The sequence below is a fragment of the Vidua macroura genome, chromosome 3 (assembly GCF_024509145.1).
Source record: "Vidua macroura isolate BioBank_ID:100142 chromosome 3, ASM2450914v1, whole genome shotgun sequence".
Taxonomy (NCBI): domain Eukaryota; kingdom Metazoa; phylum Chordata; class Aves; order Passeriformes; family Viduidae; genus Vidua; species Vidua macroura.
This window is the reverse complement of record NC_071573.1, coordinates 103,721,310-103,747,263: the sequence shown is the minus strand read 5'-3', so window position 1 is coordinate 103,747,263 and position 25,954 is coordinate 103,721,310. Positions and strand designations below refer to the sequence as shown.

Below are 25,954 nucleotides of genomic sequence, written 5' to 3'. Positions count from 1 at the left end.
AAAGTGCATCTCCTCCCTGTTAGCTGTGATGCTTTCCCTGTAGGGAGTACAGAGGACAGTGTGTGGGGAGAGTGTTGCAAATCCTTGTCCCTGCAGGAGGGCAGTTTTCCAGGCCATGCAGAGTGGAAATACAGGCTTAGCTCCAAGAGTACTAAAGCCAGAAGTATAACTTAAATAAGCATCAATGATTTTTCACAGAGTCACAGAATGGACTGGGTAAAAAAGGACCTTTAAACATCATCCAGTTCGACACCCTTGCCATGGGACATGTTTTATTAGAGAGGATTACTCAGGGCCCCATCCAATCTGGCCTTGAACACCTCTGGGGATGGGGCACCCACAACTCTAGGCAAGCTGTTCCAGTCATAATAAAAAAATGTCTTCCTTGTGTGCAACCTAGACCTAACTTCTTTCAGTTTAAAAATATTGCCCCTTGTCCTGTCACTTCAGGCTCTGGTAAAAAGTAAAGTCTCTCTCTGTCTTTCTTATAAGCTCCTTTGTAAAGCGAAAGGCTGCAATAAAGTTTCCCTGCAGCCATCTTTTTATGCTGAACCACTCAACTCTCTCAACCTTCCCAGGAGAGGTGCTCCAGCCTTCTAATCAACTTTGTGGCCTCCTCCAGACCAGTTCCAAGACACAAAGTTTGAACTGAGGTTGTTCTGTGGGCTGCAGCACAATACTTCATATTCAAGAACATGGTAAAGGCAGCAGCTTCTCATCACCCAAACAACGTACCTTCCTTCTGTACAGGAAGTTACAAATGAGGATTAATGAACTTGTGAGGAGAGCAAAGAAGCTGCTGGTCATTCTTTTCCTTGGTGTGAGAGCAAGGAAAGACCTTGAATTCCTCCCCTCTCCCCTACTTTATTATACTTGGCTCATAAAAATACAAGAACAATTTTTAAATCTCATTGTTATATGTATTGCGAATAGGTTTTTTTTTTTTTAGCTGATCCAGTCAACTTGGAAGTGTTGATAATCATTAAATTTCATTTTATGATTCCTGTAAATGCTATAAATGCTATCTCACCACGAGGGATACACTTAGGTGCTGGCATAGTAAATACCAAGGTATGTGTTCATTCTGACATTAAAGGTGGCTCAGAAGAGTTAATTGCTCTCAGGTGTCCTCAACTCTGTGACATAAGGGAACCTTCAGTTCCAAACCACAACTTCATCCATTAAACTCTTGAATCTGAATTCAATCCAGTCATCACTCTCATTGGATTTTATAAGCACTCAGTGGTGCTTGGGATAGAATCAACACAGAGTTTTATGGCATCAGGACAATTTATCTTTCTCTTGATGAAAGTATAAAGCATATTTATATTTTTTGAGCACACAGCACAACCTTCTAGCTCTTTGCAGTCAGCCAACAGACCCCAGGGACACTTACACCATACATTTCCCTGGGTCCAAGTAGGATGATACAACTTCTCATACCCTTGCACAGATAGTATTCTAAGCTTGTAAAATGGTGTCCCTTTATAGTTGGGGTACTGAAACCATAACTGGGTAGAGATGAAGTCAATGTTGTGTTTCATTATTGTGTTACTTCATCATGATTTGTATAGCTGGTTTATACTAATCTGTTTAAGTTGAAATAGAGCTGAGGAAGAAAAGTATTCCTGCTGCCACACACCACTTTTGGCTTGGCAATGGCAGCAGAGATGTCTGCTCTCCTGATTCTCAGGAGAGACCTGTTAGCTGGGTTGCTCCTTTTTCACTTTTCTATAGCTGAAATATATTTGACTTCCACCACAAGAACTAATACATATTTTCAGAACAAGCTCTGTTGGGAATGACAGGTACTGCTGCTGCTTGTCTGCTGAAACCACTGTGATTTTAAATTAAACTAGTTGCACTTTAACAGAGTAGGAATAAAAACAAAGAAAAAGTTCTGCCAGCTGTGAAATTAGGAGCTCACTTGAGAAATGTATCCTGATTCGGGCTCAGAGCCAAATCACACTGTGTTGAGTGCTGGGATATTGCTGCTTACAAGCACTTTTTTTGGTCCAGAGTCTTCTACATAGTGCCACATTCTTGACTCCAGAAATGAGCAGAGCCTGAGTTGTGTGAAAGGTTCAGATTTCTAGGATAAGGTGGCAACTGAGCTTAGCTTACATGAGTGCTCCAAATACAATGACATACTTATAAAAAAGTCAGACTCCAGCTTTTTCTCTGTATTTTGTTTGCTAAGTGGCCATACATTCATTTCTGAGACCCTAAATATTGAGCAGATGTGTTAAATGTGCTCTAAACAAGACATAGTCATGTCTGCTGCTATACAGCAGAGTAGAACCAAATCTAATTCTGAATCAGCCCTGGGTGGGAAACAGGACTTGCTTAGACTCCTGTGGTTCTGGTTATGTGCAAAATTGTAAATAACTCTAACAAAACGAGGATGTCTAGTCTATTTTGTGTCTAGTTTGGGATAAGCTGCAGCTGACAAAGGTGAAATATTTCAATTAGATACAATTTATTTTGAATGTAAATATGTTCAACATATTATTCCCCCAATTAATATTCTAGGCATAAAAACTATTTCTGTATTTGAAATCATCAATCCAATAATGAAATCATGTATCTCTATTATTTAAATAAATAGTTCAGTGATTTTTGTGTCCTTTCAGATTGTCACAAGAATTAGCAGCTAACTCGTCTTTCTTTTTTTTTTTTTTTTTTTTTTTTTTTAATTTTGTCTCTTGCTTAGTTAGTCAGCAAGGTTTCCATTGAGTCTCAAGGACATGGAGGGTTTGCTCATCCAGTTCAGAAAAGTGATTTGATTCAAGAACTGAGAGAGAGGGACTCTAGTCTTTCATTTATTTATTTTCCCAATAAACCTACCAATTAAGTTATCAAACATCTCACAAAACCAGATTCATCCTACCTTATTTAGCCATTGAATCAGAAATGAGTTTCCAGAGGACAGTTCAAACTGGAGTTGTGTTGATTTGCTTCCAGCGATGCCTATATTTCCTGGCTGACTTCAGGAGATATGTAAGGCATCCAAACTCCTGACTAAACCCCTGCAAGCACCTACAGCTAGCTGAGATGGATATGTCTAACTCATCCATGCTATCAGGTACTTGCATTTCTTAGGCAGTGGCAGTGAGCTTCATAGCACCATGAACACACGTATAGATTCATTGCCTATATCAAGAAGTAGAAAAGCTCTTGGAGAAGAGTTACAGGGCTTAGTTGAAAACTTTGTAATTGATGATGTGGTATGTATATGAATTAGGGTTTGGCAAGCTTTGCTATAAACTAAACCTTATTGTCAGGGTTTGAATGGAGAGCCTGTCTCACTACCATTGATCATTATTCCCAGGAACAGAGCACAGCATGGAAGTAAGGGGCAGAAGAGACAACAAGAAAATAAAACCTACCATTTTTATTTGCTATTTATCTTCTCATTAGATAGAGAGCAAAGAGGCTCAGAGAAAAGAGCCATAGAAGTTCTCTAGAGAAAGGCAATGGACAAAACTGGATGCTAAATGAAGTTACAGATAAGCATTACAGCAAATATGTCAAAGGATTATTTTTAGGGATGGGAAATGTCTGAGATGGAAAGTGATTCACTCTTTAATCATGAAATTTGAGTTTTCACATTATGCACTTTCACTAAGCTGCAACAATTAAGCCCTGATCATTTTTTAAATAATAATTTTTCCTTCTGAGAAATTAGTAAGTTCTAAGCGCTAATTGCCCTTGTTTCAGGTACACAAACCTGCTTTTACTTTTAAAATAATATTCTGGAAAGGTAATTTAAAACTGAGAAGGAAAAGCATCCATCTGATCACAAAATAAATGGTTATTTAAATCTTATATTAATCAACTGTGAGTGAGTGGCAACTCATTCTTCCTAGAAGAGTGCAAAAAAGAAGTAGAAAGCCCAGGTAGTGAATGTACAGCACAGCAGTTCCCAGCTGGGCAGGATTAAAAATTAAATTTCCTGAAAAAGTCACCAGAAGTAGGTGGGGGTATCACTTTAAACACCTTTATAAAGGCAGAAACCCTTACTTTTACCTTTGTCCTTGGAAAAGACCTTGAAAGAAAGCAGCAAGTCCATCACCTTGTGTTTTGGAGAAATGAAGTTTGAATGCTTGAAACAAAAGGAAAATTCCTAAGCACGCTCTGCTGTCTTTTTCAGATTACATTCACTGTGATTCATGCTGCAATCCTTCATTTTCTAGTACTTTACTCTTGGGACTGCTGGAAGATTGTGAAGGGATGAATGAACATCACTTTGATGAAAAGGTGAAAGGCATATCTATCATACCCTGGGTTTTAATCAGGTAATTTCTAAAGAGGTTGCAAAGTGGTAGTAAATATTCTAGTCAGATAGAGGATTTTCTTTTCCTTTTGAAATTAAGCACAACTTGTTTTTATGCAATTATTTGTAAACAGCAAAAATCCCAATTCACCTGAAAGTACCTGCCACGTTAATGTGCTGTGTAATGTAATCAGGTGGGCATTGAGTGAGGTCCTCAAGGGACAGACCCATAAAAGCAACACTTCTGCTGAACCTCTGTTTCCAAGAACTTCTTCGACATTCATTTCCATGTAATAGAGGAATCCTAGAGTATAAGACGAGACATGTCAATTATCAGTGAGTCAGGAGAGAGTTGTAACAAGGTTTACGTGTGCATAGGTGGCAGAAGTCTGCTCCCTCTCCTGGCTTCTGCTCAAAATGGTTTCTCTCCTGTTTTCCCTACAGAGTTTTGGAGTAGAATCTTTCTAAACAAAAGCAGTGCTGATTGTTAAAGACCACTCGTTGGCACAGAGCTGTTGTCCACTGGGGTTTTACTTCCACCACAAACAGAGATCCTGAGAATGACTGGGACACAGAAGTTACATCTGTGCAAACAAATCAAACAGTGACCTGGGTCTGGTGTTGGGAGGTGTGTATGGTTCTGTATATATGGGGCTGTGTGGCCCAGCAACCATTACATGGTAATTCTTAACCCAGTTCAGTAAATAAAACACACAGAAAAGATACATGCTGATATTGTTAGGATGAAAACAGCCTAAACTAAAACCACATGTTCCCCTTTGATTTACCTACACATTTAATTTCTATAGTGAAGCAGCACAGGTGCACAAAAAGTTGGTCAAATAATTATTCAGTTGTCTGTACTGTAATTGCTTGAATTTTAGGAACCTGAAAATGGAAAATAAAAAATGTTGGTTGAAGTTCTGCAAACATTTATACCAGTGTCATGTGTACTGAAATTCTGAAGTTACATTCCTAGTGTAAGCAGCTTCCTTGTACAGGTGGAAATGTCTTCTGACTCAAAGATACAGGAAAAACCTGATCAGTATTTGCCTGTCTCAACTGAAAATATACAGTGCTCTCCATTTTACTGTGAATATATGTAAAATGTAGACTCCCAATTCTAAGGCTTTTGTTCCCATGATACATTTTAAACTTTCACTAAAAGGGAAAAATCTCTAGTCAGTAAAAGTGGTGAGTTCCCAGTTAACTTACTATGCTCCACGGACAAGAAACAAATGACATCCTCCCCCAATAAACATACTACACACATTGATATGTGTGTTTTTGTAGTGCTATTAATTTACTCTTTAAAACCTTTTATGTTGTTTATTGGTCTCAGTGGAAAATAGTCTGGCAATATATTGGTCTTTCAAAAAAGAGCCCTGGTCCACACTATGATTAAATCAAGGTTATTTTCATTCTGTGTTAAAAGGAAAAAGGAGACACCATGCCAAAATCCTCTTTCATGTAGATATAACATCAGCTGCTTTAAGGAAATCTAGGTGGATTTTCTAACATTTACAAAAAGTGTTCAAATAAATAAAAATTTAAGTGTTGCATAGGTTTTTATGTTATGAGCTGTGCAATGCATTTTTTTGTTTGTGAAAATTATTCCAAAGAAAGGGCTGAATAAAACCTAGCAAAAAAAAAAGTTTCATTTCCAATAAATCAGTATTTTCTGGAAAACAAGACCAAACTCTTAAAAACTGCTTTTTGATTCAATGTATGTTCAAATGCAAGAATAAACATGTAATTAACTTATATAATTTTTTCTATTATGTGAGTTCATGTAATGAACTGTTTTAGCACTTGAAGATAAAAAGTAAATTAACTTTTAGTGAGCTTTTGGTGAATTAAGTTAAATTAGAGCAGGTTTTTATTAGATCCTGTATATCTGCTAAAAATTCATATTTTACACCAAAAAAAGTTACATGAGACATTTAAAATGTCTTAAAATAATGGAAGAAACTGTCTTAGTGTATGAGAAATTATTCCCTCAAACAGTTTATTGGAATTAATGGGCCTGGCTTTTGGCTAACTCCACTGCAACCCAGAACTCAGCAAACTCCAGGGAAGTAAGAGTAATGCAGAGCCAGCACAAGTGAAAATGAAAACCTTGGTGGTCCTCTAAAAAGACAAAATAGATGGGAAATGTAGTAGAATTGTCTGTGTGGACTGTCTTATCTTACCATCTTGCAGAAGTAAATGAGGATCCAGAACCACAGCCCATCACCTCAGGGATCTGAGATCTGATAAGAGTGATTTGAGAGGAAAGACTGATTCAGATAAATAAATTATGGTGATACTTTCTGGTTATTTATATACTGGGATCCAGGTTGGTGAAGATATATTTGTAAATATTTACTTCTTAAACATCACGAAAAGATGTGAACCCCGGCAGATTTTATACAGGTTGTGTTTTATAACCATTCTTAACTTCTGTAGATATATAATTTGAAGATTTTGAATTACCTTATGCCCTCACTTCACTTTTGCTTTAAGTAGCAGTTTCCTGCCCTGAAACCTCAGTTTATTCTCATAATGTATTTGCACTTGTACTAAAGCAGAAATGATGTGTTGATAATTGCATATTAAAAAGCAGGAAACAAAGCCACGTGTTCATTCCTTATCCATGGTGTGAATCCAAAAGATGATAATTCTGGTCCTGCCTCTCAAATACAGCACTTCAAAGAACTCTTCTAGTTTAGCATCAGGGAAAGCACTGGGAATGTCAAAACTCTTTTTGGTTTGCTTTTAAGATTTTCTTAACTAGCTCTCAGGAAGAGAAGAGGCCCACAATATTTTCTACTTGCATCCATGTCTGAGATCCTGGTGCTCAGCATGCACAGTCCTTTGCCTGGCTTTTGCAATATTCCTTTCTATTCCCTCTCATCCCCCATGCCCCTTCTCCTTTACCCTGCCCTGTAGCAGAGGAAAAAGGTGAACTAGGTTAACCCATCAGCTTTATCTCTAGTTCTGATTTTTTTCTTGGAAACTGATTTGCCCTAAGCTATGAAGCTCTCAGCTTTTTCTGATCATTTTTTCTCTCCATGGAAATTGCAAAAAATATTACCAAGCAAGAGTGGCATAGAAATGCAAGAGAAACTACAGATTTCCCTTTTCAAGAAAATATGTGCCTAATATTGCCATAAATCATCTATGAGTTTTTGCAAATTTTTATTAAAATAGATCATAGTGAAAAGCTCTTTACCTAGTAATTTTAAAATTTTCAAACTTTTAGGAAAAAAAAAAAAAAACAAACTATATAAAATTTGTACCTGGCTATCAAAACTTTCTTTCCTATCTATGAAAAATTGTTTCAGATAATGCAATCAATAGCAATGCCCTAATTCCAATCTTTACGTCCTAAAATGCAATTTTTTAAATTTGTAGTAAAAGATGGTGCAAAAGCCCAAGGTTGATTGTGAGAACTTGTTAGTCTTGTGGCTTATTTTCTGATATTATTAACAGAAGAGAATGCCTGAGAAATAGCACAGTAGCTGTTGAGCTTGCACTTGCTTTCCAGCTCAGCTGAAAAATCAGTAATTGCAGAACAAACTTCACCAAGAGTTAATGGAGATGTTGGCAGTGGGGGAGGCGGCTGCCAGATAGCCCCTGTAAATATAATGTATGTAAGTGAAACTATTACTGATGAGCTATTAATGTGCATAACTGGTAACCAGTTTCTTAGATTTCAATAATTCAGTGTTTTTATCCTTAAAGGCATTCATTATCTGTGTTTGTAGAAGTCTGACAGGCACTAGAAAATGAAAACCTCTGTTTCTCCATTGAATAGAGGCTGCGTACCAGGGCATTTTTACATGGGTAGATAGGGATAGGACAAGGGGGAATGGTTTTAGACTTCAAGAGGAGAGATTTAGATTAGGTGTTCTCTGCTTGGATAGTGGTGAGGTACTGGCACATGTTGCCCAGGGAAATTGTGGATTCCCCATCCCTGGAAGTGTTCAAGGCCAGGTTGGATGTGACTTTGAGCAGCCTGATCAGTGGAAGGTGTCCCTGCCCATGGCAGGGATGTTGGAACAAGGTGATCTTTAAGGTTGCTTCCAACTCAAACCCAAACCAGTCCATAATTCTATGAGTTCATATAGATATGAAAACAGTTTCTCCTCTTGTAACAAAAGTTCAGCTCAACTCTCCCAGCTGCAGGGGTAGGTTTTTTTAGTGTAAAGAGGAATTGACACAGCTGGATTTTTAGTATATGGAAATATCACCAAAACAAGCACAATCATGTTTTCTGTTAATTATTTAAATATTTTAAATTTATTGTGTGGAATATACACAAAACAAGCAAAACAAACTCTTGTCACTGAAATTTTAGGTGGAGAAATTCATACTTGGAAAAGTAAATGCATTTTAACAGAGATTATCTGTAAACCACAGCTAGAACCATCTGCTAAGTAATAGATTATCTTTCACCAGCAATGTAAGTCTTTTTCTAAACAATTTAACACCATAATAGAGTTTAGATCAATGAAATCCTACTTCTCTTTTGGAGATCATTGAAATATTTATTCCATGAAACTCCCTAGTACAGCCTTTTAAATGGTTCCAGAATATTTTTGTAGCTGATTTATCCATATGCTGTATTTTCTAAGTTGAGAAAACAACTAATAAGAAAAAAATCATTAAAAGTAGTAGGGATTGCTTAATATGTTAATGAAAATCTCAACTCTTATTAATAGCACATGTATTATTAATGATGTCAATGCATATTGATGTTATAGTGTATTTTATTCAAATGAAATATACAAAGAATATAACCTATTATTGGCTTTATCTTGTCCTACACAAGGTTTACCCATAATCTGATTAATTTGCTCAGTTACTCAAATAACACCATTCATGACAGTAACAACTGAGTTCATTTCCTTGCATTTCCTTGTTTTGCTGTTGTAAGAAAACTCACTACAGTGTGATAAGTTCAGGTCTCAAGACTGTTTTAAATAGGTAAGATATATTTTGACAATTTTGTAAGAGATTTTGAATGAGGGGGAGGCAATTAAATTTCAAGCAAAATAACCATCCAGATAGCAAGATGTAGGGGAAGGTGAGAGAAAGAGATCTTGTGACTATGTCATTAGTTAATTAGGAAATTAAACAATTGAGGAGAGCACATGATAGCCCAAGTCTGTACTATAAAATAATTTTATCCTTAAAAGAATTTTAGCAAAGCCATTGTGTTAAGTGGAAGAGGAATATGTTACAGCAACTGGAGGTTAAAGAGTTTTCTTTACATAACACCAACACGTGGCTGATTTGTTGGTGCCCATTCCCAGATTATAAAATCCTCATTGTTAAGTAACAACTGTCAGTGTTCACTAATCCAATGCTCCAGCTCTGGGCTAGAGAGTGACATCCCAAAGTGACCCACGCTCCAATGAGATGTGAGTGCCTTTTCACACCCAGTTGTCCTCACAGTTTTTAGCTGTGTCCCAAAGTGTGTGGTTGAGGATGACTGGGTGACCAAATTTTCTCACTGAGCTTGAAAACCAGATTTCTTCCAGATTTCTTTTGTTATAGCTAATTGGAAAGATGTGCACACCTGGCTCCGGTTTGGTTATGAGGGAAAAAATACAATATTCCTTCAGACATTTCTCTTTATACCAGTACTTGCTCTTTCTCCTCTCCTCTTCAATACTACTCATTTAGAAATGTATCTAAGATTAGGTTGCTGAAATGATGCAATTCCTATTTCTAGAGGAACAATTTTGGAATCATTATGAAAAGTAACCACTGGCTTTTACACTAATAGGCATAAGTACCCCTCAATAAGTAAATAACAAATAAATAAGCTAAAGCTAAAGGTATATTTCCACCTTTCAAATGGAGATAAGAAAATTCAATCAAAAATCATCTAATTATGATTTGAATGCCTTTAATTTAATTTAGAGGTAAAAGAGATAGTCTTGAATATAAAATCCTTGAATACCAGATGAAAGGATTTTTTCATATAAGGTTCAAACTTCATAGGAGCCTCCTATGAAATTTCAGTTGGACTCTCAGCCTCTGTTCTGACTTTAATCTCACACATTATATTGATGCATTCCAGAGCCAAAATTTATTTATACTTAACACCTTTATTCTCCAATAATGCATATAAGTAAGTAAGTAAGTAAGTAAGTAAGTAAATAAATAAATAAATAAATGTTTTTTACAGGGGAAGCCTCTGAGTTGGTGTGTTTGTATTACTGACATTGGTGAGCAAGGGCTTACCTGTCCTTGTAAGAAATGAGCAAGATTGTCAGCACTCAAAGGACTGCCAAGACCATCTCAGTTCATCTCTTTAATCATCTTCTTGAGAAAGAAGATTAATGTTGAAATGAATGGAAGAACCTGTCAGTGCATGACAAGCTTTCAGGAAGATGTGATGCTTGAGGAAACAGTTTGGTTATCAGCTAATCCAGGACACCAAATTAGATATTTCAGGTTCAGTTTTCAGAAAAGTGTTCCTGAGCTATATACAGAAATCAGCAATTACAAAACCAGGATGAGAACATGTCATAGAATTCAAGAGCATGTAATTCAATTATTTAAGCAATGATTCTTCTTTGAAATAACCATAAAACAAAATAAGCTATGAAAGCATATATTTACAGAACAATACAAAATGCTACTTGAGATTTTTTAAAAATCTTTTGTTGATTTAATTTCTTAGCCTGCTCCAAAAAGCAGGTTAAAATAAAATGCATTTAAACAAATATAGAAGTGCCCTTGCTTCCTATTTCTGTATTCGTTTTACTCATAATGAAGAAATGGAAGCTTAGAAATTAATTTTAGCACTTAGTATGCAAATTGCTCATAGCAAGAAGCCCCTTTATCTTCTGTGTTATCTTTTGTTGTGGCATTAGTGATACTTACATAAAGCAATCTTAATATTCAAGACAATTATTATGAAAACAGCTGTTCTCCAAGATTTATCTCTAAATAGTATCATAAAAATATCATAGTATCCATATATGTTTTGCTGGGTTAACATTTATCACTGAACTCTTTCAATATGAATTTTCATCTGTGGTGCTGTAATTTTAATGACAGCCCCTAATTAGGGTTGACATTTCACTAGCCTTATTTCAAATTCGGCTCATTCTGACCTCAGACAAGTTATTTAAAGCTGTTGAACTTCAACTTTTATCAAAAGTGCAGAGTCTTACTTTTCCAGACATCCTTTTGAAGTCCATCTTCATTTGCAGTATACATGGGATGCTCATGGAAAGGTCCTATCTACTTGAGTCACAGAGTCCTAGGATCAGAATATCCTGAGCTGGAAGGAACCCACAAGGATCATCAGGTCCAGCTCCTGACCCTGTGCAGGACATCCCAGGAGTAACACCATGTGCCTGAGAGCCTTGTCCAAGCATTTTTGAACTCTGGCAGGCTTGGTGCTGTAGCCACTTTCCTGGGGAGCCTGTTCCACCATCTGCTGGAGAGACAGAGTCAGGAAAGCTGGCACACAACATGAAGAATGGATTTGCTCAGGCTTCTTGCATTTTGGCACCAGAATTTCTTGATCTGGAATGATGTAAATTTTGTACTTTGAAAGAAAGCATCAAAGTAGCAAAAATCAATAAGTATTGCTGTCTGGGTGTTATTACATGGCTTTTGTTATACATAATAATGTAATTCTGAAAGGTCTAAATCTTTGTTATTCGCATGGATGGAAGGTAACAAAAACTTACAGGATTAGATGAAGTGGAAATGCTGACAGTAAATATGGGGTTTACAGCTCTGCCTTTCAGTGTAGCATTGAGCTGTAGCAGATTAAACAGCTTATGAACAAATATGTGCAAAGAAATTCAAAGGTTAATTGAAACTGTTTAATGCCATGAAAAGTGAAATAACTTATCTGCAGTGAAAATGTGGTGCCTACAGTGAGTTCCTCAGATCAGGGGTGATGCTTTTCCCTTTCCATCAGTGTGACATAACCATCATCCCAACTGATAATCTTATGAGAAAGAATTGTGCTAAAAATCAGTATAAAAATGTCAATGTTCTTGCTTATTTCTCAGGGCATTTGACAAGCATTTTTCGGTATAAGTTTCCATGCCGGTATGCAATATGCATTCATACATTTGATGTTAAATCAAAGGATTAGCTTTAGAAATGTGAAAATTATGACTACTTGTAGTAGTAAAAAAGTTAATTCTGTGGCAGAAATATATAAAATTGAACATTAAATTCACCAAGTGATGCTCGTTTTTGAGAAGATTTCATGAACTATTTGTGAATTTAAAATCCTTATCCACAACTGTTTTTGTAACAAAACCCAAGCTGTTGTATAGCTCTTCTTGAACAAAAATACATTTTATTTTGCCTTTTGTCCCTGTCTGTATTTTTGTATCCCCTGTGTGCCGGCTTTGGCTGGTACAGGGCTGTGTTTTGGATTTGTGCTGAAGACAGGGTTGATAACACAGAGATGTTTTTGTTATTGCTGAGCAGGGCTTACACAGAGCCAAGACCTTTTCTGCTTTTCATGCTGCCATGCTGAGGAGGAAATTGGGGGTGCATGGGAGGGGGGGAGGAGACACAGCCAGGACAGCCAGGACCCAAACTGACCAAAGAGATATTCCAGATCATGGGGCATCATGATCAGTATGTAAAATGGTGGGGACATTTGGGTAAAGAAGGAAGGAGGGGACATTTGGGTTAATGGTGTTCTCCCAAGTCACCATTATGGTTGATGGGTTCCTGCTGTCCTGGCTGAACATCTGCCTGACCATGAGAATTGATGAAGGAATCCCTTGTTTTGCTTTGCTTGCATGTGTGGCTTTTGCTTTCCCTGTTAAACTGGTTTTATCTCATTCCACAAGTTTTCCAGCTCTTACTCTTCTGATTCTTTCCTCAGTCCTGCTTCTGGGAGAGTGAGCAAGTGGCTGCATGATACTTGATTGCTGGCTGGAGTTAAACCACAGCACCCTGCAATTTGTTTAAAGGGCATTCAGCTTTCTTGTGTCCTCTCCAGCACAGTCATATTTTAAAGAGCAGAGAGTGGGTGTCACTAGTCTTCAAGAGAGTCTTGGAGAAATTAATGGTAAAATGAAAGATACTTTCTGCTAGGAAAAAAGAGTATGAAGACATGAATTTAGGATGGTAGGTCTTGAGGAAATGTTTTTGTCTGATTCTCCTTCCTTTCTATGAAATCATCATTGTTATTTACCTTCATGTTTTTCATGGCTTTGAAAATAACTACACTGAGCATCTGTCTCCTAGAGTATTTGTGTACATCTGTTGAGCTCCAGAAGTCTGGCTGCAGTCTGGATTTTAGCAGGCAGAGCTTGTAGGAAGTCAAAGCTGTATTAAAGCATTGGAAGCCAGCTTCTGTCTGCTTCTTTTACATCCATAGGTCTTGTGTGCCTGAAAGATTTTCTGCCTTGTCCTAAGCATAACTGTTGGTCTAATTAAAACTATTAGGTGTCTCTATAATTATTTTATTCTGGATCATCACTGATACAGCAAGAGAATCAGAGAATGGTTTGGGTTGGATCATCTCCCCAAAAACTAATTTAAATCTCACCTCTTTCTGTTTAAAGCCATTCCCCCTGTCCTGTCACTGCATGCTCTTGTCTAGAGCCCCTCTATGACACAGCTCAGCTCCACCACAGCTATACCAGAGCTACAGCTACCCACAAAGGCAGATGTGCACACTCACCAACACACTATTTCCTCATTTCTTACACTGCATATTATTTCAGTGTTTTTCTTTTTCAAATATGAAGTTTCTTTGTGGCTTATTTCTACACTTAGAATTATTTCAGAAATATAAAAAAAAGAGAAAATATTATCTATTAGCAATAATGCTTCATCATTCCCATTTCCTTGTATAATTCAGTGGGGCTCCATCATACAAAAGGAAAGTCACACAATATAAGCTTGATGTAGCATATTTTTTGATCCCTAGTGCCCAATATTTGACTCTATATAAAAGAAATATGCAAAGGATTATATATTAATTTTATCTCTCCACAAAAATAAAATGGACATCTTCTAGTATTGCAAAATTGAGAGCTAAAAAAGTGAAATAAATCAAGACTATTAGACAGCTCTTTTTACAATGATTAACCCTTTTGTCTGATCTAAACTATATTTTTTCAGTCCAAAAGACAGAGTTCCTTTTGGGATTAAACACTATATGAAGAGATATTAAACAGCCATTTCATCTCTCCTGTTTCTATGCCAAGTATGGTTTGTACATGTGTGTCATATGCTTCTAGGTAATCTCTTTTCCAGGTTTGAAGACCCCCAGACTATTCCATTATTCTACACATGGATGCTTTTTCACATTGCTGATCATCCTTTTTAAACTTTTCTGAAAATTTTCAATTTTCAATATGTCCTTTCTTGGACTAACAAGACAGAAATGCACATAGTGAGTGAGTAATGGATTTGTAGAGTGGCATAGTTGTATTTGTTCTCTTGTTATTTACTGTTCTAGTAATAATTCTTAACAGTTGGGGGAGGGATTTTTTTTTTTTTTTTTTTTTTTTTTTTTTTTTTTTGGTTGGGATTATTTTTTTTATTGTCACTAAGTCCTGAGATGATGTTTTAATGGAACTATCTGTTATAATCCCAAGGTCTCACTCCTGAGCAGTAATGCTCAGCTCAAAGCCTGTTATTTTTTTTCTTAGAATCTAGGATTGTATTTCTCTGTGTTCAGGGTTTTATGCATGTATACACTGAATTTCATTTGCAAATTTTTCAAGGCCTATGTAATTCTTCACAATTAGATCCTGTTCTTCCAAGCATGAATAACTTTGCAACTTCACAAAACTTGTTCATGGCTCTGCTCACTTGTTTTTCCATTTTTAAAAATAAAACTAGTGGACAGCACATTCTTCTATTTCTGTTGACTTCTCCCCACTGTTGAGTAACCTTAATTGTTTCTTATATTTTAGCAGACAATTTAACCATTCTAAATAGCTGGCACATTTTTTTCTTCCCCTACCAACTGTTCACTTCTGTTGTGACTACTTAATTTCTCTAAGAGCTTTGGATGAGAGATTTTATCAAAAAGATTAAAGAAATTAAGATAATTCATCTTTATCCATGTGCCAGCTCAGCTGACTCATTCAAAGAATAGCAAGAGGTGTTTCACATATATTATTGTTGTTATTATTATTATTTTCTTTATTATTATTATTATTATTATTATTATTATTATTATTATTATTTCTCCTGTTCTGTGTTGTTCAGTTCTCATCTAACAGGCCCATAGTTTTCCCAGACTTCTCCAAAAGTTCAAAAGATTGGCCACTTGTTTGCTCATCTCCATTTTCAGTTTTCAAGGAGGTTTTAGGTGAGAGTTAACACACAGATCTCAGTAGTTCAACTGTTCCATCCTACAGATCTTTTAAAATACTCTAATGAATTCTCAGTGGTTTTATGAATTATTTGAGTTCATTTGGTCTACTTATACCTATTCACTTCCTCTGTTCCTTCAGTCTCACAGAAATTCACTGCTAAGTCCCTCCATCCCCCACAAGGTTTCCTGGATGGGATCTACCTAATTCTTTCTGTGGCAAAAATTGATGGGATCCTTTGAAACTGTTTTGTCATCCCTGAGTGTTCCTTTTATGCCTTGAACATCAGTGCTAGTCAGTTAAACACAGGAACTTGATCACATTTAAACCATTTAGTGTCTGATTGGTTTGACAGTCAGACAGCACTTCCCACAGTTTCAGGAGCCATTTGGAAAGTAACACAGTAACAATTTTTCATATTTTAGAGGGAGTTAACCTGCTATAAATAAGATACTGTATGGGGATGATCATGCTGGACCAGTAAGCTAAAGAACCAGAACACAGCTTTTTTATTTCAGAAGAGATGTAAATGGTTCTGTGTTCACTGTCCTGTGTTGGAATAAATCTGCCCAGAGTTTGCATTTAAGATCCAACATTAAGGTTTTCTCCTTCTTCTGGAATAAATTATGTGAGATAGATTTCTCTAGGTTTTATCCTCGCAAAGCACTTTCTGCTCACCTTCCTCACTGTCCTGTGTTGGAAAAAAACTACCCAGATTTTGTATTTAAGATCCAACTTTAAGCTTTTCTCCTTCTTCTGTATAAATGATATGAGATAGATTTCTCTAGTTTTTATCCTGGCAAAATATTTTTTCCTATCTTCTTCAGTCAACTCTTCACTAATATAAAGGGATTCCTCCTTACCAAATTATATGATAGAAATTCAATTAGAATACTTGAAATATTTTTTTCCTGAAAGAAAGGAGAAAAGCTGGACCACAACTGTACACATAGCTTAAAAACATATTTCTCTGTGAAACAGACACCGAGGGCAGGATACAGGTGCCTAGATGTTGGAACCTAGGGCTAGCTGAGATTGCTCTGGGGTGTCTTACCTGCTTCCCATCTCGTGCTCAAGGAAAAAAGGGGTATCTTGTAGGTACTTTGTCATATCTGACAGACTAATGACAATGTGTCTCAGGTTCCTTAGGGCACCTAAAATAGCACTCAGTACCTATGTTTTAGTCTACTGAACTAAGCTTCCTTTTAGCTGAATTTCTCTCTAGGCTCCACTGACTGTACCGATTTAATTCATTGTGTGTAATGGGAACTTAGACACCTACCTCATACCACCCCTGAGAAAGAGATATTTAGGTAGATTCTATTGACAACAATAATTTGATTTAAATGTTCTTGGAATAAGATGGATTGGAGAGAAGCTGGGATGAAATAGAAAGAAAAGGGCAGCAGGTATTCACAGTTCATTTAGGAACTTTGGAGGAAAAGGGGAAAATGAGCACGTTTGGAGAGGCAGGCATAGCAAAGTGTATCTGAGTTGTCTTAAATATGTCTTTTCTGTGAGAAGGAATGCACTGATTAAAAAATAAAGACTAGATTCATATTCACTCTATGGTGCCTTTAATCTCCCTGTCTGTATAAGGGGACCTGAAGCAGGTATGATCTCAAGTTGAAAAGCAAGGTGAAAAATAACTAAGAATTCAATCCTGGATAGATAACTGGCACTTCTAAGTTCAGATTTATTATGTCTTGAGACTAGACACCTGGCAAAAGACAAAAGCCCTCACCCAGAAACCCTCAAGTTCTAAAAAACCAGCTGTGAATAAAAGCTTCACCTGGGATACAAGAATTATCCTGGATGTGTATTATCTTGTTCAGTGTCATCAGTAATCAACATTTTGAAGAAAAATTTCTGCATACCTGCCCTACTCTTTGTAGCAGAAGAAATAATGAAGATGCTCATTAATATATCTTCACAGCCTATTCCTACAGTTACCTCAATCAACATCTAAAGGTCATCTTCTCCCTTTGATCTCACATTTGCACGACAATAAAAATCTGAAAAAACAGGCTTTTGTTATAGAAAATATATCGCCAACTTAAAAATTGGAGATATGTGGAAATAAGTCCTCCATTAGGAGTTGTTTTACAAGTTCATCTCAGGGAAATGAAATGGTTTGTTTTGTTCTGAAGGGTTTGAAACCACAGGGTCCTTCTGGCCTTGTGCCTGTGCTGTGTTTTCTCACATCCAGTGTTATTACATAAACATCCCACTTCCAGCACAGAGCTTGCCCCAGAGTTTGTAGTACATAATGGTATCTATTTGACTATCAAGTGTGTTGTGATGAGGAGGACACTTGTGAGATTGGAGAGGCAGCTGGAACACAAGTAGAGGCTAAAGAGGGGACTGACACTTTGAAACCATGGCACAGAATTCTGAGAGATTCTCTATTACAAACAATCTACAGCCATCACAGGCTTTCTGCTATAATAGCCTGAATCCACAGGACAGTCTCTCCCAGATACATTAGGCACCAATACATTTGTTTCAGACCTTCTGACTCTGACCTTTTTTATGCTAACTTTAATAAAATGTAGCTCCATTCCCCTTGAGGTATTCCTGGATCACATCAGAAGAAATGGGAGGAGAAGCAAGTACTGGAATACTCACTTTGAGTTCTCTGTTTAAATTAAAAATATTTCCTTTCAAGTCCTGAAGCATAGGTTTTAAAGCATTAAAAATTGAAGTATAGCTTGAATGAAAGATTGCTCTTGATGTCCTTTAAAAATGTAAAAATTCTGGGATACAAAAAAAGGGAATGAAGGAGGCAAGTTGGAAGGATTTTAGTTTGATTCATCTCTTCTGTAAAAATTATTGATGGAATAATGTTTTGCAGAGGGATAAATGAGGTACACAGGCAGGGTAGAGGGAAGCGTCCAGGACATGACCCCTCTTTTTACCTCTTCTCGGTGTGTTCCCCACGAGCTGATAAAATTGAGTGGGGTCAGAGGGATCTCTATGTCAAGCTGTAGCAACACAGAAGCTAAGGGCTTTGAAAGGTTATTTTGTCTTTGACCTGTGCATTGTTTGTCTGTCCAGTGCTGTCTGAAAATAAAATATATGGTTTGTTTGTTCAGAGTAGGCAAAAAATAGCAATGATCAAAGTTTGGGGGATTTCTTTTGGAAAGTCACCAAAACACAGTGCAAAAATATTTTCTGCTTCTGCTTGCTAATGAGTGTTCTCTTTTGAAATGAGAGTGGCTGGGGTTTCTTCTGAGGAAGAAATATTTCCTTGCTTCCACCTGGAAGCCAAATCAGCAAAGCTGTGCAGCAGCCTGGGCTCTGTGCTCAGGAGAAGCAGGAGCAGTGCTTTGTGTACATCAGCTAAAGTCACTGTGCAGCCCCATCTGTTCTAGCTGATCACACAGCTTGCTGGAAATTGTTTGTACTTTTATTTCGAAATAATTATTTGAGCAGGTGTATTTAAAAACATGACTGTCTAGAACTGGGGACCAATATCTCTATATTCTAGCTCATCAGAGACTACCTCATTTTTTGGGTATTTCTTTCTCAGGTGTTCCTTACAGAAGGCCATGACCAAAAAAAAATATATCCAGAGTTTTGAAAATCAAATTTTGTTTGTGTTGAAAGAACACAGTCTTAGCATTGTAGAACTGTTTGATTTTGTCTTAGATTTATTTTTTAACTGCATTCCCATTCCATTCATATTTCTTCATGGCTGAGGTTTTAGGACATAGCTTTTCTTGTTTATCAGAACCTCACAAACTGCATGTCCTTTACAGCCTTTTAGAAAAGGCTATAGGGAACTCGAGTTCACTCTGCCTGAAGATAAATCTACAAAATCTTCTGCACTACAGAGCTCAGTGCTGAAATGCTTAACCCTTGAGAGTTCTGCTCTCTGCAAACCTTGATGAGCTTCTGATGCCTGATAGCTCACAGAAAATCTAGGCAAAATAAAAGCAACAAAATGAGTGAAAATTTGCCAGAATTGCTTAGTGTTGCTGTTTAAGATTCTTCTGGAGTTCAGTGTTCAAAGCAGGGAAAACAAAAACAACAGAAAGCACAAAACCAAACCTTCCCTCAAGCAGAATCTGTACACAGCTAGTGGTGAGAGAGTTCAAGGGGGATGGGAAGAAACTCTGCTCATTAAGGAGAGACTTTCTGAAGAGCTGGAAAGAGTACATATAGGGAAGTGCTATAAGTGCAGAGTTGCACAGCACTCACTCTATGGAAATTGCTCTGCTTTGGATATTTCATTAAACCCTGGAACAGCAACTTGAATTTTATTATTTTTTTCTCAGATCTCACAGTAGACTAAGAGCCCTTAAAATAAACTTTTCTCTCTGGGTCTTTTAGCAAGTAAAGAAATTAACTGAAATAATGTAAAACTGGATCATGCAGGGTAATTTTCACAGAAAAACAAGAATTTGGAAAATCAGAAATCTGTTTTGATGTGTGTGGCCAAATCCCTGTTTTGAAACCCCCAGGAAGAAAAGGAATAAAAACCTACCTGCCAGGTAAGAGGTCTAGCCCCTGGGTAAAATAGACACCGCTGTGGTCCTGGAAGATCAATCACCATGACTTTTTGCAACAAGTTTAATCTGAGGAGTTTGGTTGGAGTTTAATCCAATTGATCTGGAATCTCAGCAGAATAGGACAGGGAGAATCCAGAATGAGGATTAATTATGTCTGTGATTATAGCATAGACATAGGCAACAGCAACACTTGGGGAAGCTGCAAGTGGAAGATTACACTGAGGTGAAAATTTTGAAGTACATTTATTTCCATATCAGAAACTAAAACTCCTGTTGAACTTAACCTCTATAAACTAATCCTGCTTATCCTATAGGTGTATTCTACTGACTTTAAAAAGTTGGCCTTACTGGACAACCTTCTGTGTGGGAAATGGATTTGTAGAATATTCAGAAAAAGGCATAATCTGACACTTCTGATGACATCAGAGTCAAGTTTAAAAGACACCTTTTTCCTGAGAAAACGTGAATTTACTTGATGAGGAACTAGATGCAATCCCTGGGAGGAACCATCAGACCAAATTAAGTACCTGTGCTGCTGATGGTGTCATAGTGTAGTGAACCTTCATTCCACATTCTGCACGTTCTGAGGACCAACCCTTGTAGCATGGGTCAAAAGGAGAAGTGACAGGTGCCACCAGTTTGTTATGCCCGTATATGTACCCTCAAACTACCACATTCCTCACACCTCAGTGTTCAAGCTTAGGCAGGATTTGTCAAGGATATGAGCAAGATGTGCAAATCAAAGCTATATGCTGCAAAAAAATCCTCCTAGATATGTTATGCCAGGCCTGTACTTAAACCTCTGAGACAATAAATGTATCTGGAAGGATCTCTCCAGATTTGAAAATGACTGGTTAAGGGATGGGTAGCTGATATGGCAGAAAGTGTAACTAATTTTCATGCTGAAGTGTCTTTATGAAATATTTAAGTAATATGGCACAAATTAATCTCCTCTAATGTTAGACAAAGTGATGTACTACTTGGGCCAGAAGTGTGGTTTTCTGTGTCTCCCTCTATAGCCAATGGAAAGGAAAAGTCCCTTCAAGAAGACATTTCACACCACATAAGATCTGGTGCTTCGGAAATCTCTTTGCTGCATGTGTGTTTTGATGAGGTGAAACATACCTAGACATCTGCTTGAAAAGCTTGTAAAGCATGAGGTGAAGAGACAGATATCCTGAATAAATCTGGGAACAGATTGCCAGCTTTTATAATGTTAGGCTTGTCCAAACTGAACAAAGGTTTGGATCTCTGTTCTGCAGAAAGAACAAATAACTTTTTGATGTTCAGCATGTGGTGGGAGGGAGGAATGGCCCGCAGGAAAAAATAGACTGAGACACAGAGACCAGGGAATGTTTGAGAAAATCGGGGGTGAACATAAATAGACCACAGGGATTTTCCAAAGGCTACTGAATGGGCTGTGTCAAATACTTTGCAGGTCTGGAAGCCACCAAAATTTGCTGTACTCAATAGTGGAGAAACAACTTCCAAGGATGCAGAGCAGAAGAGGTTTATTTTCAAACTTTTATTTTCTTTTATTCTCTCCTACTTTGTTTTTTCTCTCTTTAGAAAGTCATAAATCATGAACTAGCAATTCATAGTTCTCTTTGTATTCTCAGTGTTCAGTTGAAGAGAACAACAAAACCCTTCAGAGCCCTGGCCGGTTTGAATGTCCTGGCTTCCCTTGCTGGAGAGGTGTGAAGAGCTCTGCCCTGGTTACAGAAATTGAAGCTTTTGAAGAAGACAGATGCTACCTTTCTCATTTGCCTCTGGGCTCTTAATTTTCATTCGACTAAACAAAGAATAAGACTCTGGTTATTCAGTTGCTGCAGCAATGAATTTTCTTGCAATCTTTTTCAGCAAAGCTAAAGGACAGTTTGAGGAAACACCTTCCTGTCCTTTTTTCCTCTCCTTGCCTACCCCTGCCTCAGTTTTTAGCAGGCAGAAGCACGGGGGCTCTGTCTCCTGCAGAAAATTGAATCTTTCTGAGTGAAAGTGTTTCTATGCCTCCTTTGGGCCCTGCAGAAATTCAGTGCAGCCATTCGGCTGCTATTGTTTTAAGTGCTGCTGGAGGGCATTGACATTCTTAGGGCAATCCACCTGTCCAGACCAGCAGGAGCTCAGTGTGGCAAAGACCAGTATAGGCAGTTTTCAACCTCTTTAACACATGGTATTGTTCATGAGAGAGGACACCAGAATAATCAGAAAGACCTTAAAATCATCTGGAATTTCCATGGGCAGAATTTACAGTCTGCCCCAATGCAGAAGCTATTAATAATTTTAAAATTCTGCAGGAATATATTTGCAGAGACTGTTTCATATCTTGAATTAATTAATGCCTGTGCTGTAAGGAACCAATATACAAGCAGCAACTGGGCTTGCTTAGCTCTTTTCTCCTGTTTCTTTTAATTTTCTGTTCTGTGGCTAACTTTTGAGAGTGATTTCTAATACCACTTTTTTGTGGCTAATGCAAAAAACATGCTTCAAAATATTAATATCTCCAAGGCTTTTCTCTAAAACTCTTGAAAAGATGTTATTTTTTTTCCTAGAGAAATAGAAAAAGCATTTTCCTTTCCTCAGCTCTGTTATGAAATGTTGGGCATTCAAGTAGAATTAGTGCAAAGTAAATTTCAGTAAAGCACTTGCAAAAGAATGGAGCCCGAAATTGCAAATTAAGTTTGAGAAATATTTTAAAATATATTTCTGAAATTTAAGGCATGGATTCCCTTCTCTTGACTCTAAGGCCTTCAGGTTCTAGTCTGTCATCTTCTCTGCCTCTCTGGTCAGTGGGAAGAGCAGGTACCTCGGGGTGCACAGGAGAGTTTACATAGGCTGGGTTGGTGCTTCTTTGGTTGCATGAACAGAATAAAACCTAAGAAGGGTAATAGTTCTGCTGCACAGCTTCCTTGGCTCCTTTCAGGCAGTCCAGGAAGCCATCTCAAGACTTTCCCTGAAAGATCATCTTAAAAGCAGAGATCAGTGTTCTCTATCCTTGCATTAGATGGTACCAAACTCCAGAATTGTTTCCTCTTTAATTCAAATAAATTTTTGCAAAAAAAGTAGTTACTGACTAGAAATATCAGGTGTCCAAACAGAGCTTCTAGGTGAAAAGCCATCTGTGACATAGTAAAAAACTGCAGGCTCCCCAAATATATATATATTTCTTCTTATCTTGAGAGAAGGAAAAGCTTCACTTGTTCTGATATTTTATGAGTTTTGGGACAGAGATCAAGGAGAACAAAAATCAAAGGGGAACACAAGCAGAACTGGCCACTGTATGTCACCTTTTCCCAATGGAATATTAAAAATACAAAGTAACAACCAGCTCTGAAATCACTGATTTATCAAGTTACAAAGCCTTATCATTCTTCCCCAAGTCCTAAGTAGATGGCAAAGAGGGTCAGGACACCACCACCATGGATGCATGACTCATGGAACAGCCACACCCCCTCAGAGTTACTGCTTTGATTTTGTTCATAGGGCTGTAGGATACACATTACTGAACAAGAGCAGTTCGTCAGAGTAGAAACTGCAGTGTAGGAGGCAGAAGAGAAGATTGGATCATGTAACATCTGTAGAGCTATAAAAGTGCACACTGTGGCTTTGTAAGGCTGAGCCAAAAAGAATAAAAGGAAGACTCAAAATACGGATATCACAGAGGGGAAAAAAATACCCAACCCCACAGCATTATGATGACCCAAAAAATGAGCACTGAGCACATGTGAAATATGACTTAAATCGTGAGATAATTGCAGAGGGCACCTTCAGCAACACAGGGCTTGCTAAAAACCTACAGGAACTGGCTGGCTTAGGACTGAGGAAAGCACATCCTCTTGCTGAATTTGTGACAAGCTTTCCTGCAGAAAATGGGCTCCTTATTCTTTCATTGAGGCACCTGATGATGCCTTACTTAGATGGACTGAGGGCTTTTTTGGTAGGTTAGCTTTTGCACAAAAAACCCGAGTGGACCAGCAGCCTAGCTGTCTTGAGGATGTGCACCACTGGGCAGGGCAGGACTGGAATGGCTGCATTTCTCACTATCTTTATTGTATCCCAGTGATAGGAACCTGATGTTATTCTGATGTTCCAGAGGGAAACTTAAGCCAACAAAGCCCATGGGCTATATTCAAACAAAGATGTAGCAAAGTCTGCAGACTTGACAGCTAAGAGCTCTGGGAGCAGAATTTTGTACTGCTGGCGTAGCTACTGAAGCTAAAGGAGCTGACAGGCATTGCAGGACTGAGGTCTGTGGCCACGCACCCGTCTGCTGGGCTTGGACACTGACTGGCAGCCTGGCAGTGGGGGCTTGGGAGAATGTGGGATTCACAGCTTGAACTTCCACAGGTACCTATAAGGTGGTGACAGCCAACAGGGGGTTGTGCAGCCTGCTATTGAAAGCACTTACTGGAATGTGAGACCACTTTTGAGGTTTGTCTGAGGCAGAGAACTTGCAGGATTTGAATTCAAAGTGCCTATTACAGAGAGGAGCACACTAACCATGAGGATAAGAATAGGCTGTTCTCTCTCCATCTGTTTCAAGTAGGTCACCAGCAACCCAAATGCAAACTCCTGTAAGCACTGGAGGGCTCCTCTCCTCTGGAACAAGGATAGAAGAGAAAAGTGAAAGGAGAGATCCCAATGTTCAGAGAATGCTCATATATTCTGTGTTCTGAGGAGTATATGTGTCCTTTGAAGATATATATCAAGAGATCACTGAACAGTCATTGTAAATTCCCCTGGCCAGCATAAAAGTGTATTTCATTAGTCAGTAACTGAGCTTAGCTTCTCATCTTAAAAAGAGTTAATAGTAATTAGATGATTATTTTAATTATTCTGTTCATATTATATTAAGCAGTACTATGGCCTTTAACTCATCATCATAGCAATTTGGGAAAAAAAACACATTAAAAATTGCATGGCAGTATTGATAATTTCTGCAAGATTTGTCCTTTAATTGGTTCTTTACCCCATATGTAATTAAAATAAGTTTTGACTACTTAAAAGAAAGCATGAATATCTTAAAGAGATTAAAAGTCTCCAGCAATATCTCTGTATGTAATATTTTTTGTGAGTTGCCTAGGAAATTGTTTATCTGCGTGTAGGAGACATATCATTTTTAGTCTGAAACACAGGACATTTATCACAGCTTTTAAAGCATTTTCCTGCAAGAAGGTAAGAAACAGGCTCTTTAATCTTATAGATCAAGATGCAAGTCAATGCATATCTGAAAGACATTCCAAGTCTGGATTCGGCTGTACCAAAAGAAGCAGATCTGGTTTAGGTATGTAAATTGAAACAAACAGATCTCATACTATAGAAACAGTCACTGAATCCTCCAGGAAAGTAATTTTGAAGATATTCTTTTGGAAATAACAGGAAATGGCAATCTTTGCAGGAGAGCCATTCGCTTTTCATTTAGGATTAGAATTTGCCAGATACTTAAGCATTTTACAGAAATAGTAAATGTGGGATGAATCCACTGTCCTTTCTACCTTACATAAGACAGGGAAACATTGCACATCCTGCAGCTGAGAATGCAGCATTAGATCATCCCAGCCTCATGGTTTTAGTGCCCTGAACAATGCAGGGAAAGGACATGGACCTGTGATGCTACAGTCTCGTGCAAGCCTGTTCTGTTCCTAAAGCTCCAGGCTAAATATTTATTCAGACATATATAGAACATGGCAGGAAAAAAAGGAAACAAGCCAAACCAACAAAACCAAAAAACAGTTTCTGTTTTGCATATAAGCTTTTCAACAGAAGTGTTCAGCTGTTCAAGACAGATTAGGACCATAAGGAATTACCTATGATGTTCAGTGCTCCATCTGTCCTGTTCCTAAGAGTGA

General features: G+C 37.7%; 1 long non-coding RNA gene across 1 annotated transcript; it reads left to right on the top strand.

Annotated features, from left to right (window-relative positions):
• Positions 1 to 20,689: 20,689 nt before the first annotated feature.
• On the top strand, positions 20,690 to 21,895 carry LOC128805833 (uncharacterized). Its single transcript, XR_008436589.1, has 3 exons — positions 20,690 to 20,736; positions 21,547 to 21,617; positions 21,728 to 21,895. It is a non-coding gene; the product is annotated as an uncharacterized LOC128805833 (long non-coding RNA).
• Positions 21,896 to 25,954: the final 4,059 nt, after the last annotated feature.